Source organism: Equus caballus, chromosome 15 (assembly GCF_041296265.1).
Source record: "Equus caballus isolate H_3958 breed thoroughbred chromosome 15, TB-T2T, whole genome shotgun sequence".
Lineage (NCBI taxonomy): Eukaryota > Metazoa > Chordata > Mammalia > Perissodactyla > Equidae > Equus > Equus caballus.
The window spans coordinates 11,708,003-11,722,385 of NC_091698.1; positions in this window are offsets into that span (position 1 = coordinate 11,708,003).

The window sequence follows — 14,383 nt, forward strand, 5'->3', positions numbered from 1 at the left end:
TTATAAAGTAGAGGAAGATGGGCACAGATATTAGCTCAGGGCCAGTCTTCCTCAGCAAAAAGAGGAGGATTGGCAGTAGACGTTAGCTTGGGGCTAATCTTCCTCAAATAAATAAATAAATAAATAAATAAATAAATATAAAATCAATATACAGAATTCGATTGCATTTCAATACACTGATAACAAACAATCAGAAAGACAAATTAAGAAAACAATCCCATTTACAGCTCAACAAAAAGAATAAAATACTTAATGATAAATTTTACCAAGGAGGCGAAAGACCTATACACTGAAAACTTAAAGGAAACGATGAAAATAATTGAAGAAGACACAAACAAATAGAAAGATATTCCATGCTCTCTGATTGAAATAATTAATATTGTTAAAATGTCCATACTACCTAAAGCAATCTACAAATTCAAAGCAATACCTACCAAAATTTCAATGACATTTTTCACAGAAATAGAATAAATAATTCTAAAATTTCTATGGGACCACAAAAGACCCCTAATAGCCAAAGAAATCTTGAGAAAGAACAAAGGGTTAATATCCAAATTATATAAAGAACTCATACAACCCAGCAACAAAAAAGCAGACAACTCAAAGAGTGAGCAGAGGAACTAAATAAACATTTTTCAGTGAAGATATACTGATGGCCAAGAGGCATATGAAAAGATGTTTAACATCACTAACTATTAGGGAGATGCAAATTAAAACCACAGTGATACATCACCTCACGTCTGTTAGAATGAGTATTATCAAAAAGACAAGATTCACAATAGCCAAGACATGGAAGCAACCTAAATGCTCATTGACTGATGACTGGATAAAGAAGATTATCTATCTATCTATCTAGATAGATAGATAGATATACACACAATGGAATACTACTCAGCCATAAATAATGACAAAATAGTCCCTTTCACAAGAACATGGATGGACCCTGAGGGTATTATGTTAAACAAAATAAGTCAGATAGAGAAAGACAAACACTGTATGACTTCACTTATACACAGAAGGTAAACAAACACATGGACAAAGAGAACAAATTAGTAGTTACCAGGGGGAAGAGGGGAGAGGCGTTAGCACAAAGGGTGAAGGGGCGCACCTATAAGATGATTGACAAATAATAATGTACAACTGAAATTTCACAATGTTTTAAGCTATCATAACTTCAATTTAAAAAAAAGGCAAGCGAGGGCCTGGCCCCGTGGCCGAGTGGTTAAGTTCACGTGTTCTGCTGCAGGTGGCCCAGTGTTTCATCAGTTCGAATCCTGGGTGCAGACATGGCACTGCTCATCAGGCCACACTGAGGCAGTGTCCCACATGCCACAAGTAGAAGGACCCACAACTAAGAATATACAACTATGTACTGGGGGGGCTTTGGGGAGAAAAAGGAAAAAAATAAAATCTTTATAAAAAAAAGGCAAGCAATAACAACTGTTGGAAAGGATGTGGAGAAAAGGGAACACTTATGCACTGTTGGTGGGAAGGTAAACTGGTACAGCCATTATGGAAAGAGTATGTAGACTTGTCAAAAAATTAAGACTGGGACTACCATATGATCTGGCTATTCCATTTATGTGTATTTATCCAACTAATGTGAAAACACTAACTCAAAAAGATATAAGCACCCCTATGTTCATTGCAGTATTATTTACAATAGCCAAGACATAGAAACAACCTAAGTGTCCATGGATGGATGAATGGATAAAGAAGATGTGGTCTATATATACAATGGAATGCTGCGGAGCTATAAAACAGGATGAAACCTTTCCCTTTGTGACTACATGAATGGATCTTGAGGGAGTTATGCTAAGTAAAATAAGTCAGACAATGACAAATAGCATATGATTTCACTCATGTAGAATTTTAAAAAAACAAACTCATAGCTAAAGAATATAGATTGGTGTTTCTATAGGGAAATGGGTTTGGGAGGTGGGTGAAATGGGCAAAGGGTATCAATTGTATTGTGATCAATGGTAGCTAGAATTTTGGTGGAGACCACTTTGTAGTATACATAGACATTGAATATTGTATGCCTTGAAATGTACATAATAGCCTATACCAATTTTATCCCAATTAGAAATAAATAAATCAATCACTTAGGAAATAAAACTTGGAGTCACAAAAAAAAAAGAAGAAGAAAAAGAAGGCAAACATGGCCTCTACCAACCAGAAAAGAATAGTGGTTTCTAACCTGAACCCACTGAAGATCAGAGACAAGAAGTTGATTAAGCATTTGACCTCTTCCATGCTGACAAAAGTGGGAGCATCGAGATGAAGGAGCCGAAGGTGGTAATGAGAGCACTGGGCTCTGTATTGAGGAAGGAGGAGATAAAGAATATGATGTCTAAGAGGACAAAGGAGGCACGGGGAAAATCAACTTCAATGACTTCTTGGCCATGATGATTCGGAAGACGGCCCAGAAAGACATCACAGAAGACATCCTGATAGCTTTCAGGCTCTTTAATGATGACGAAACCCAGAAGATCTTTTTCAAATATCTAAAGCACATGGAAAGCTAGGTAAGGGAAAACTCACTGATGAGGAGCGGCAGGAAATGAATGATGAAACCCATCAGATGCAGCCAGTGAAGAGAAGGAGGAAGAGTTTCTTTGGGTGTTCAAATAGACCAACCTATATTAAAGTTGATTTCTCCTGAAAGCATGTGTAGAGATGTTGGTGGATCTGCTGAGTTTCCTGCTTCTGTTTTGTGAAAGCTTGGGTTAGAGGACAATGGTATCCCTCCTCTTATATCCCAACTTGTCTAGGCACTTCCATTTCCAAATCTCTGGCTCAATTATACAATTTTAAAACTGCTTGTAATGTGAGGCTCAGTGGAACACAATGTTGATTATCCTTAGTTGATAATGTAAGGAGAAAATGAGTATTGTCATATACAGCAGAACTGTGATTAATCTTGGATTTGGTGACTGTAGCTAGAAGCCTGGAAGTATTTTTCCTCTTGGTCCCTCAGGAAACCAGGCTTGTCAGTTTCAGGCAGGACTCTTTCCACTTACCAGCATAGGAAACTTCAAATCGTCAAAATGTTAACTTGTCAGTGTTAGTGGTTATTATAACTAACTTCATCACATTTGTCTCATTTTGGTAAAAATGATCACAGAAGAGAAATATACAAGGTCATACACTAAGAGAAAAGAAGCACAGAAATTACATAAATGTAGAGAAAATCCTAAAAGACTGTGAAAACTGACAACACATATATTATATCAATAATAATTAATGTGATTTGTTTATCCATAAAAATAATTTAATGGGAACTTCAGTTTCTGGTCAAACTTGCAAATAGCTTGGATGTCTTCACTTTTTCCTCACAAAAAGGAAAAAGCTAAACAAATGAAAATCAAACACTCTTCTTAGATCCCTCAGGGAATTGAGATCCCAGGAAAAACTGCTGCCTTGAAAACTGGAGTGGCAGAGGCTACAGAGACTCCCCACTTCCTGGGAGCAGATGCCCACGATCAGCAGGCAGAAGCTGCAGCCACTACTGTTAGAAAATAAAACTAGAATTGAGGAATTTCTGGAAACTCTCATGGACTAACAAGAAAGAAAAGCTATGGTGTGGCCCACTCTTAGGGAAACCTCCACACATTTATGATTGTTAATTCCAGAAGTCCCACCATGAATCACTATGAGGACCAAAGACAAATTCCCATGTGATTCTGGAAGGGGGAGGAGAAATATAACAATTTGAAATATTCCCAGAGCGCACTGTCATCCTTAACAAAGGCCTGTCCTCTGTGGAAACTATTTACCACAGCCTAGCCTACTTAGGTTTTACCACAGCCTTAGAAATCTGGGAAATGGAAACACCCAACAGTAATCCCTTCTAGCCTTCTTGTTTCATCTAAATGGTGGGGAAAGTTAGCAATTACTTGTGAAGGTCACAGTCCAGGGACACAGGCTGGGTAAAAGATGAAGCCATAATTATAGGACTGTAAAAGACATTCCTTTCCTTCATATGATACAACCACATAAATGGGTCTTTAGTATAACAGCAGAGTACAGCAGGAAGAAGCACATGTCATAGACCCTATCAAGGAGAAAGTTTTAAGAAACCAAAGACAACAGAGGACACAAAACAAGAACACTAGAGGACAGTATATTCTCTGAAACCACATGTACAGCAAACAATAAACATAGCCTACCTCATACCAGATAAACATAAGCCTCACACTAAAGTCTTGTTTACCCCGGTTCACTTTTCCTGATACATCATGTCCATATGTTATGGATTGAGTTGTGCTGTGTAAAAAGTTGTATGTTGAACTTCTAACCCCACACTATCTCAAAATGTGACCTGATTTGAAAATAGGCTTGTTGCATGTGTAATTACTTAAATTGTGATGAGGTCATACTGAAGTTGAGTGGGGCCTTAATCCAATATTAATTTTGTCATTATAAAAAGGCGAAATGTGGATACACACAAAAACACAGGGAAAACATCATGGGAAGAAAAAGGCTCACATCTAGGCTATGCTTCTACAGGCCAAGGAATGCCAAAAATTTCCCATAAATCACCAGAAACTGGGAGAGACGTGTGGAATGTATTTCTCCCCCACAGCCCTCAGAAGGAACCAACCCTACCCACACCTTTATCTCAGATGTCTAGCCTCCAGAACTTTGAGACAATTTTTGTTGTTTAAGCTACTCATTACAGCAGCCATAGGAAACTAACAAGCCAACTTTCAACGAAAATTGTGAGGCATGCTAAAAGTCTAAAAACAGCCTGTAGGGAAAAGCAAGTATCATAACCAGACATAGATAAGCCAACATTTTGGAAATATCAGATTTGGACCTTAAAATGACTATAAAATTATGCTAAGGGCTCTAATGGAAAAAGAGTGGCCACATTCAAGAAAAGATGAGTAACAAGCCAAGATATGGAAAATCTAGTAAAGAATAATAACAAAAAAAAGCTAAAAATCAAAACACTGTAGCAGAAATAAAGAATGCTTATGATGTTCTTATTAGTAGACTGGAGGCAGCTCAGGAATGAATCTCTGAGCTTGAGGATATGTCAACAGAAACTTCCAAAACTTGAATGCAAAGAGAAAAAAGAAAGAAAAAGACAGAAGGGAGGACCCAAACACTACTGGATAATTACACAAATCATAAGATACATACAATGAGAATACCAGAAGTATAAAAGTAAAAGAAAGAAATGGAAGAAATATTTGAATTAATAATGTCTCAGAATTTTCCAACATTAATGCCTGACAGCAAACTATATATATATATAGGAAGCTCAGACGACATCCAGCAGTAAAAATACAAAAATAAAATGTACTTCAGGTACATTACCCTCAAATTTCTGAAACATCAAAGATAAAGAGTAAATCTGGAAAGCAAAGAGAGAAAAAATACCTTAAAAACAGAAGAGTGAGGAAAAAAATTACATTGGGTTTCTCTTCAGAAAACGTGCAAATAAACATAGGGTTAAATATTTAAAGCGTTGGAAAAAAAACACCCACTTAGAATTCTGTATCCAGCAAAATTATCTTCAAAAGTGAAGGGAAATAAAGATTTTCTTTTACTAACAAAAATTGAGGAAACTTATTAACTGTAGACTTGCCTTGTCAGAAATGTTAGAAAATGTTATTTAGAGAGAAGGACAATGCCATAGGTCAGAGATGTAGATTTACATAAAGGAAGGAAGAATATTAATAAAATAAATTAAGAAAAAATTTGTTTCTTCTTTTATTCTCAACTTATCTAATAAGCGCCAATTTGTTCAAACTAATAGAAAAAAATGTATTAAATGATTATAGCTTATGGACAAGTGAAATGGACAACAACACAATAAGAGATGGGAGGGCGGAGTTGAGAGTGTTGTATTATATAGTGCCTGCATCCCTGTGAAGCAATAAACTGCCGTCTGAATGGTGACAGACTAAATGTGAATATCTATTGCAAAGTGTAGGACAATCACTAATAAAAAGGAAAAATGTTTCTTAAAAAGTATACTTGATACAGTAAGAGAAGAGAGAAAGTGAAATAATACAAAACGATCAATTAAAACTAGAAAGGCAAGGGCCGGCCCAAAGGCATAGTGGTTAAGTTTGCTCATTCCTCTTCAGTGGCCTAGGGTGTACAGGATCGGACCCTGGGAGTGGACCTAGCACTGCTTATCAAGCCATGCTGTGGTGGTGTTCCACATACAAAATAGAGGAAGATGGGAACAGATGTTAGCTCAGGGCCAGTCATCCTCAGCAAAAAAAAAAACAAAGGCATAAAAAGAGTGGAACACAAGACAAGTCAAACAACAATGTCAAAGAATAGAAAACAGAAATATGATAGATATTAATCCAACTATAGGAATAATCACTTTAAATGCCAATGGTCTAAATGCACCAAATTAAAAGACTGATAAGGTCAGGGTAGATAAAGCACACTCACACACACACACACACACACACACATATATACACATTTTAATAATAAGCCCACTTTAAATATAAATACAAAGAGATTAAAACATTATATTACAAAATGTACCATGCTCACTCTCCAGTGGTGGCCAGCGGAACCTGTGAGCAGACGCTTCAGGAACCACAGCAGAACCAGCGACCCAGCCCCCAGTGGCAGCACCCTACACACTGGCTCTATGGGCAGTGGGGGCTGCATACAAGTGCCCAGGTCCCTGGCCCTTGGCAACCACAGTGACACCCTTGAACCCACAGACCCCAGCCACAAGGCAGCTGGCACTCCGACAAGCCGGGAGCAGCAGTGCAGGTGGTGCATGGAGCAGTAGCATCCTAACCAAAAGAGAGCTGGGTAGTAATCAATTTCCTACAGAACTGACTTCAGAGGAAGGAAAATCAGAGACAAATGGGGCATCACATAAAGATAAATGGGATAAATTCTCCAAGAAGAAATAGGATTTTAATGTGTAAACGCCTCACAATGCATTAAAGTATGTGAGGCAAAATCTGATAGACATGCAAGGAGAAATACATGAATCCACCATTATATTTGGAGATTTCAACATAACTCTGTAAGTTATTGATGGATTAAAGAAGCAAAAAAGCAGCAAGGACATAGTTGAACCAAACAGCGCCATCAATGAACTGGGTCTGATTGACCTTATAGAATACTTCATCCAACAACAACCGATATACAGTCACTGGAAGTTCTCTTGGAGCATTTCCCAAGATAGAATATATTCTATTACATAAATTGAATCCTTAAGAAATTTAAAATAATAGAAATCATACAAAATGTGAACTCTGATCACAATCAAATTAGCTAGAAATCAACCAAAAATAAAAAAAAGAAGGTAGAAAATCCCAATATTTTGACAATTAAACAATACACTCTTAAATAACTCACGGGTCAAAAAATTATCAAGAGAAATTTAAAAAAATTTGAACTAAAGAAACAACCTATAACATCAAAATTTGTGTGATTCAGCAAAGGCAGTAGTTAGAAAGAAATGTATAGCATTAAATGCATATAGTAAAAAAGGAGAAAGATCTAAAATCAATAAGTTTCAAACTTAGGAAACCAAAGAAAGAAAATTACATTAAATCCAAAGTAAGCAGAAGAAAAGAAATAAGAAAATAGGAAATAATTCAATATATAGAAAGTCAATGAAACAGAAAGTTGGAATTTGAAAAGATAAAACTGAAACCTCCAGCCAGGCAAAATAAGGAACAAAATTTAAAAAAGAAGAAGAAACATTCCTAATAGCAGAAATGAAAGAGGAGCCATCACTAATGACTCCATGGACATTAAAGGATAATAAAAAAAGAACTGTAAAAACCTCAATTGCACAGACATCTGATTGCTTGGATAAAATGGAACAATTAATTGAAAGACATAACCTATCAAAACTCATACCAAGGAAAAGTGATAATATAAATACGACTGTATCTACTAAAGAAACAGAATCAATAATTAGTGGTCTTCCAAAACAGAAAGCACCATATCCAGATAGTCTCACTGGCAAGTTATACCAAATATTTAAGAGAAAATATTAGTTCTCTACAATCTACTCCAGAAAGTAGAAGCAAAAGGAACACATCCTGGTTTCTTCTATAAAGCCAGTATTACCCTCATAAAATAAGCAGACAAACACAATACAGGATTGAAAGCTACATATCAGTATTTCTCCTGACCATGGATTCAAAATCCTCAACAATATATTAATAAATGTATTCAAAAGTGTACACAAAAATTACATACCTAAACCAAGTAGGATATCCCAGATATGCACTCCAGTTCAACATGCAAAAGTAACTTATCTGTCACATCAACATCCTAAAAAAGAAAAATGATATAATCAATCAATAGGTGCAAAAAATCATTTAAAAAAATCCAACACCCATCCATGATTAAAAGAAAAAAACTGTTAGAAAACTAGAAATAGTAGTAACTTTTTCCTTTTGATAAATAACATCTATAAAACACCTACAACTAACATCATACTTAATGTTGAGAAACTAGATGTTTTCTCCCAAAGATCATGTATAAGGCAGGAAAGTTCCCACTTCCCCTTCTTATCCAACATCAAATTAGAAGTCCTAGGTGATGCAATAAGACAAAACAAGAAAATGCAAACTGTTCAAATTGGGAAGGAAGAATGAAAACTGTCTTTACAGTTGGCATTTTGCCTATATAGAAAAATTTTAAAAATGGACCATAATCAGCTTAGAAGCAGACATAGCAAGGTTGCAGGGTACAAGCTTAATATAAAAGTCAATAATTTTCTACATATCAGCAATGAAAAATTTCTATTTTAAATTGAAAGTATAATACAATTTATATTAATATATAAAAGTTAAATGCTTCTCTATAAATCTAACTATATATAAACTAAAAAAATATAAAAGTCTAATAAAATAAATCAAAGGTGACCTAAACAGAGAGATATTGTATGTTTGTGAAAATAAAGACTCAATATTTTTAAAATATTCTCACCTTTTATCTATAGATTCAATGCAATATCAATCAATCAGTATCCAAGTAAGCTGCCTCATGAAAATTGACAAATTAAATCTAAGGTTTACATGGAAAGACAAAAGACCCCGAATATCTAACACAATATTGAAGAAAAGCAAAGTCAGTATAATCAAACTATCTGTCTTTAAGACTTACTATAGGGTTATATAATCAAAACAGTGTGGTATATGTCAAAAAATAGACAGATATATGAAATAGAATGGACAACACAGAAATACATCTACTCAAATATAGTCAAGTAATTTTTGACAAAGGAGCAAAGACAGTTCAATTAATGATGAATAGTCCTTTCAAGAAATGGTGCTGGAACAACAGGACATCCATAGGGGAAATTAAAGGAATATAGACTTTGATACCTTTCACAAAAAATTAACTCAAATTGATGCATTTATGTAAATACTAAACATAAAATTATAATACTTCCAGAAATTACATAAGAGAAAATCTAGGTGGCCTTTGGTTTGACAGTGAATTTTCAAAATATAATACCAAAAGCAGAATCCATGAAAGAAAAAATAATAAGTTGGACTTCATTAAAATTAAGAAAATGTCTACTCTGTAAAAAGCACTACTAAGAGTGAAAAAATAAGCTACAGACTGGCAGAATGTACTTGCTAACGTGCTTCTGATAACGGGCTTGAACTCAAGTACCATGCAGTCTTAAAACTCAACCATAAGAAAACAATCCAGTTAAAAAGTGTGGAAAAGATCTGACAAGAAACCTCAGCAAAGAACATTTACAGATGACAGGTATGCAATGAAAAGATGCTCACGGTAATTTGTCCTTAAGGGAACTGCTAACTTAAGTAACAATGAGATAATCATACAGACTTACTGCAACGCTAAGATCCAAAGGCCTGAGATATGGATGTGGAGCAACAGGACCTTCATTCATTGCTGGTGGGAATGCAGAATCATACACCTACCTTCAAACATAATCAGCGATTTCCACAAATCTAAACATAATCATCCCATACCCCATACAATCCGGCAACTGTACTCCTAGGTAATTATTCAAGAGTTGAAACATCCACACAAAAACCCACACAAATGTTTATAGCATCGTATGCACAGTTGTCAAAACTTGGAGCCACCAAGGTATCATTCAGTAAGTGGATAGGTAAGCACTTGGCTGTACATTCTTACAACAGAATATTATTAAATATTAATAATGATTGTGATTTTAAAAAGTGAGAGAGATCGAGCTGTGAAAATATATGGAGGGAACTCAAACGCATATTGCTAAGTTAAAGAAGCCAATCTAAAAAGACCATATAATGTATAATTCCTACTGTGGAATACAACGAAATAAAAAAGAGCTCTGCGAACAAGATGAACTCTGTGCGCATAACAGGGACCTACAAACAAAACAGAGGCAAGCGGCCAGATGCAGTCACATACACCCTTCATGGAAAGACCGCGGAATTCACTATTAAGCTTTTGACTCTGTTAAAGTTCTTGATTTTACAAAAGTCCCTAGCAGCCTGGACCTAGCCAATGAAACTGTGACTTTCGCCCACCAATCAGGACTAAGCTGGCTTGCATTTCTCATTTGCATAAGCAGACCTGGGTGAGAACCTGGGCAGGAACTGGGAACCTCGGTGGAACTTTTTCTTTTTCTTTTTTTTTTGGCCCTGAGCTAACACCTGTTGCCAATCTTTATTTTTTTCCTTCTTCTCCCCAAAGCCCCAGGACATAGTTGTCTATTCTAGTTGTAGGTCCCTCTAGTTCCTCTATGTGGGACGCTGCCTCAGGATGGCACTATGAGTCGTGCTATGCCCACACAGGATCCAAACTGGCTGCCAAACCCTGGGCTGCCAGAGCGGAGCCCTGAACTTAACCACTCAGCACTGGCCCCCCTGGAGACTTTTTCTATAAAGGCAGCCCCCAGTCTTTGTTCTCGAAGAGCAGACTTTCAGTTTGCTGCTGACGGCTACAGCGTCCCAAGTTTTCAAACTTTGCGAGCAATAAAGCCTTCCTCACTGGATTCTGGTATTCCAGAGACTAAAGCCTTTCTCACTGAATTCTGGTGTTCCAGAGACTAAAGCCTTCCTCGCTGAATTCCGGTGTTCCTGAGAATAAAGCCTTCCTCACTGAATTCCGGTGTTCCGGAGACTAAAGCCTTCCTCACTGGATTCCGGTGTTCCTGAGACTAAAGCCTTCCTCACTGGATTCCGGTGTTCCTGAGACTAAAGCCTTCCTCACTGGATTCCGGTGTTCCTGAGACTAAAGCCTTCCTCACTGGATTCCGGTGTTCCGGAGACTAAAGCCTTCCTCACTGAATTCCGGTGTTCCGGAGACTAAAGCCTTCCTCGCTGAATTCTGGTACAGAGATCTTTGTTGACACTTACAGATGACATTTTGTAAAAGGAAAAGCTATTGATACAGTAAAATAATCAGTGCTTACCAAGGGCTCATGGTGAAGTGGAAAGGAACGCATAGGTGGAAGAAAGGGAATTTTAGGGCCTTGGAATTATTTTGTATGATACTGTAAGGTGGATACATGACATTATGCATTTCTCAAATTCACAGAAGTGTACAACACAAAAAGTAAACCCTAACATAAACTATGGTATTAAATTTACCACACCAATTTAAGATGTTACCATTAGGGGAAACTGTTGGTGAGGGAGAAGGGGTATGTAAGAACTCTTTGCACTTTCTGTTCAATTATTTTGTAAACCTGAAAATACTGTAAATGAGAGAATATTTTTTTAAAATTAGGTGATAAGTGAAAACTCTGGTATCTTCTGTTTAGAAGAGATATACCTAGATCAGAATGATTCAGAAAGTTGAAAATAAAAGGATGGGAAAAGACTGTCATCAGAGTATGATATAGCACCTGATAGCTACACACTATGTAGTCTGGGTTCTTCACCTCACCTATGTCTCTATATATGCGTGTTTACATCTGATGGTTTATCTATCCATCTGTCTATCTATTTATGTCATGCTCTACACCTTCACATGGTACAAAGTCTCGCATAAGCCATTTATTGACAAAAGTTCTGATTGCTGGTGAGACCAACACAGGCATCCTGGAGTACATCATGCCTGGTTTATTTACTCTCTTTGTACCAAAGGACTCAACACAATCTAGTGCACAGAACAGGGATATCAGCAATATGATCCAGGTCAGAGTCAGCTGCAATCTTCTGAACCACATGTTGTCTGCAGCCACAAAGGGCAAGGACTGACAGGTACCGCCAAGGCTACTTGGTTGTTTAAGCAATCAAAGTTTATTGATAAAGGGAAACAGAATGAGGAGCATGGATAAAGGGGAACAACAAATCAGAACTTACCACATCCACACCACAGTCAGCCGGGGAAGTCCCAACAGTTTGTATGCGGGCTGGAGTGCCGATTGTCCGGGTCTGAGGCAAAGCGTCCTTTCCTCAGTGAGACTCCCAATTGTTCCATGCCTGTGACTCCGTTTTATCCTAAGGTTTCTCTCGGTTCTGACTCAGGGTTTAGACATTTGGATACTTTGAGTTATTTCTTCTTGTTCACACAGATAGGGGGCTTCTGTCTCTTTTGTTCCCACAGATGAGATGTTTCTAAAGTTCAGCCAGGTGCCTAGTGGGGTGGCCAGCCCAGACAAGGAACATGACGCAGGACATATTCTTTGTAACTTGTGCCTTAGAGGCAGGGCCTAAGTGGCTATCTTTGGCCCTGAGCCCAGACATATTCCTTCATGTAGGGCCCAGGCCCAGAGTCCTTGGAAGGCAGGGAGGTCAATGAACTCTGTACACCACACTGTTATCAAAAGTTATCACAGATTTGTCATAGATGATATGGAGCATGTGAGGGGGTTGCTGGAACTTCCTAGGCAAGATGACCTGTCTGGAGATTGGATGTCCCACGCTCAAGGTGGAAGCAGGTACAAATGAGAAGGTGATCTAGTCTCGTGGAGGAGTCTATTTTACCCAAGTTATAAAATCTACAATGTGATGCCAGCGTAAGCTGGAGTTCAGTCTGGTACATCAAGATGACTAGGTACCCAAGACTAGCATAGTCTGGTGCATGCACATTCCTGAATACTTTGCTGCAGAAACAGAAGACATGTCATCTCTAAGGTGCAGTGGGAGTCACACTAACGTGCCCCTGATTTTCCCAAAATCAAGCGTGAAGAGGCACAAGAGGTATCCTGTTAGTCTCACTTCTAGTAGTTTCAGGTTTAATTCACAACTTGTATATCATCCTCATATGTGGAGAAATATAGAAACAAAATTTCTCTTACTATAATGCTCTGTATAAATTTGAGTTACGTGATGAAAATGTAGTATCTACAAAAATATACAAATTTATCATAAAACTACATGATCATATTTTGTATGAATTTTGAATGTATTATTCCATTTTTTCTTCTAAAGTTGGAAATTGTATCATTTTTATAATATTATTAATTGATTAAAAGAGAGTTATAAATTTGCTTTTCCTTTTAACTGTAACCCTCCTCTGGCCTGTTTGTTCCATGATCACCATATTTGCTACTGGTTAGAATTCAACTACATTATACACATTCTTTGAATGTCATTTATGTCAAGGAAAAATGTTTCATGTGGCACAATAAATGTGACATTTGGGCCCACAATTATACTAATTAGTTTTATTTCTAATATGAAATTCATATCGCATTCTAGTTATAGACTTATGATGTATCATTTACTTTACCAATAATTTTCCACATATTCATAGAAAATTTACCATAGTAAGGAGTATGATTCTATAAATTATTAACACTATTCCAGCTAAAGATAAAATTATCATCTCCTTAGGATATAAACTCCTTGAAAGCAAGATAGCGTCAGTTTGTATCCCCAGCTGGAAGCATTTCCTTTTATTGGCTCTTGATTAAACGCTGACTTCTTGTCTGCCACCGCCCTCCTCTCCCTCCTCCTCTCTAGGAGGTCCTTCGCTCAGACTCCCCGTCATTGAAGAAAAGGGCATTTGGAGTGTGACTTGCCATGATCCAAATGTTTCTGAACAAATAAAACTCTTCAAATGTTCATCCACCACTACCAAAAGACAGCAGTTTTAAAGAGTTTTGTAAACATTTAAACAAACAAATATTCTGATGTATTTTAACTATGTCTGAGAATGAAGAACAGAAACTTCAAATTTATTTGTCCAAGCCAGCACAATGTTGACGTTTTGCTCATATGACCATTCTATCAAGTTCATACTATTTTTCAAATTTTTTAAGTTGTCTTTGGTGCCCTCTGGGAGAATTTAATGATGTCTTCATCTTCAGATCTCGCATAGTTATTTTTAATTTAAATCTCAGATATTTTCACAAAATTGGGATTTAAAAAACATTCTATGAAATTCCTTTTGTTTATGCAAATTATTTTGTACCCAGACACTTTCCTGAGTCATTCTTTTTTGTTCTAGT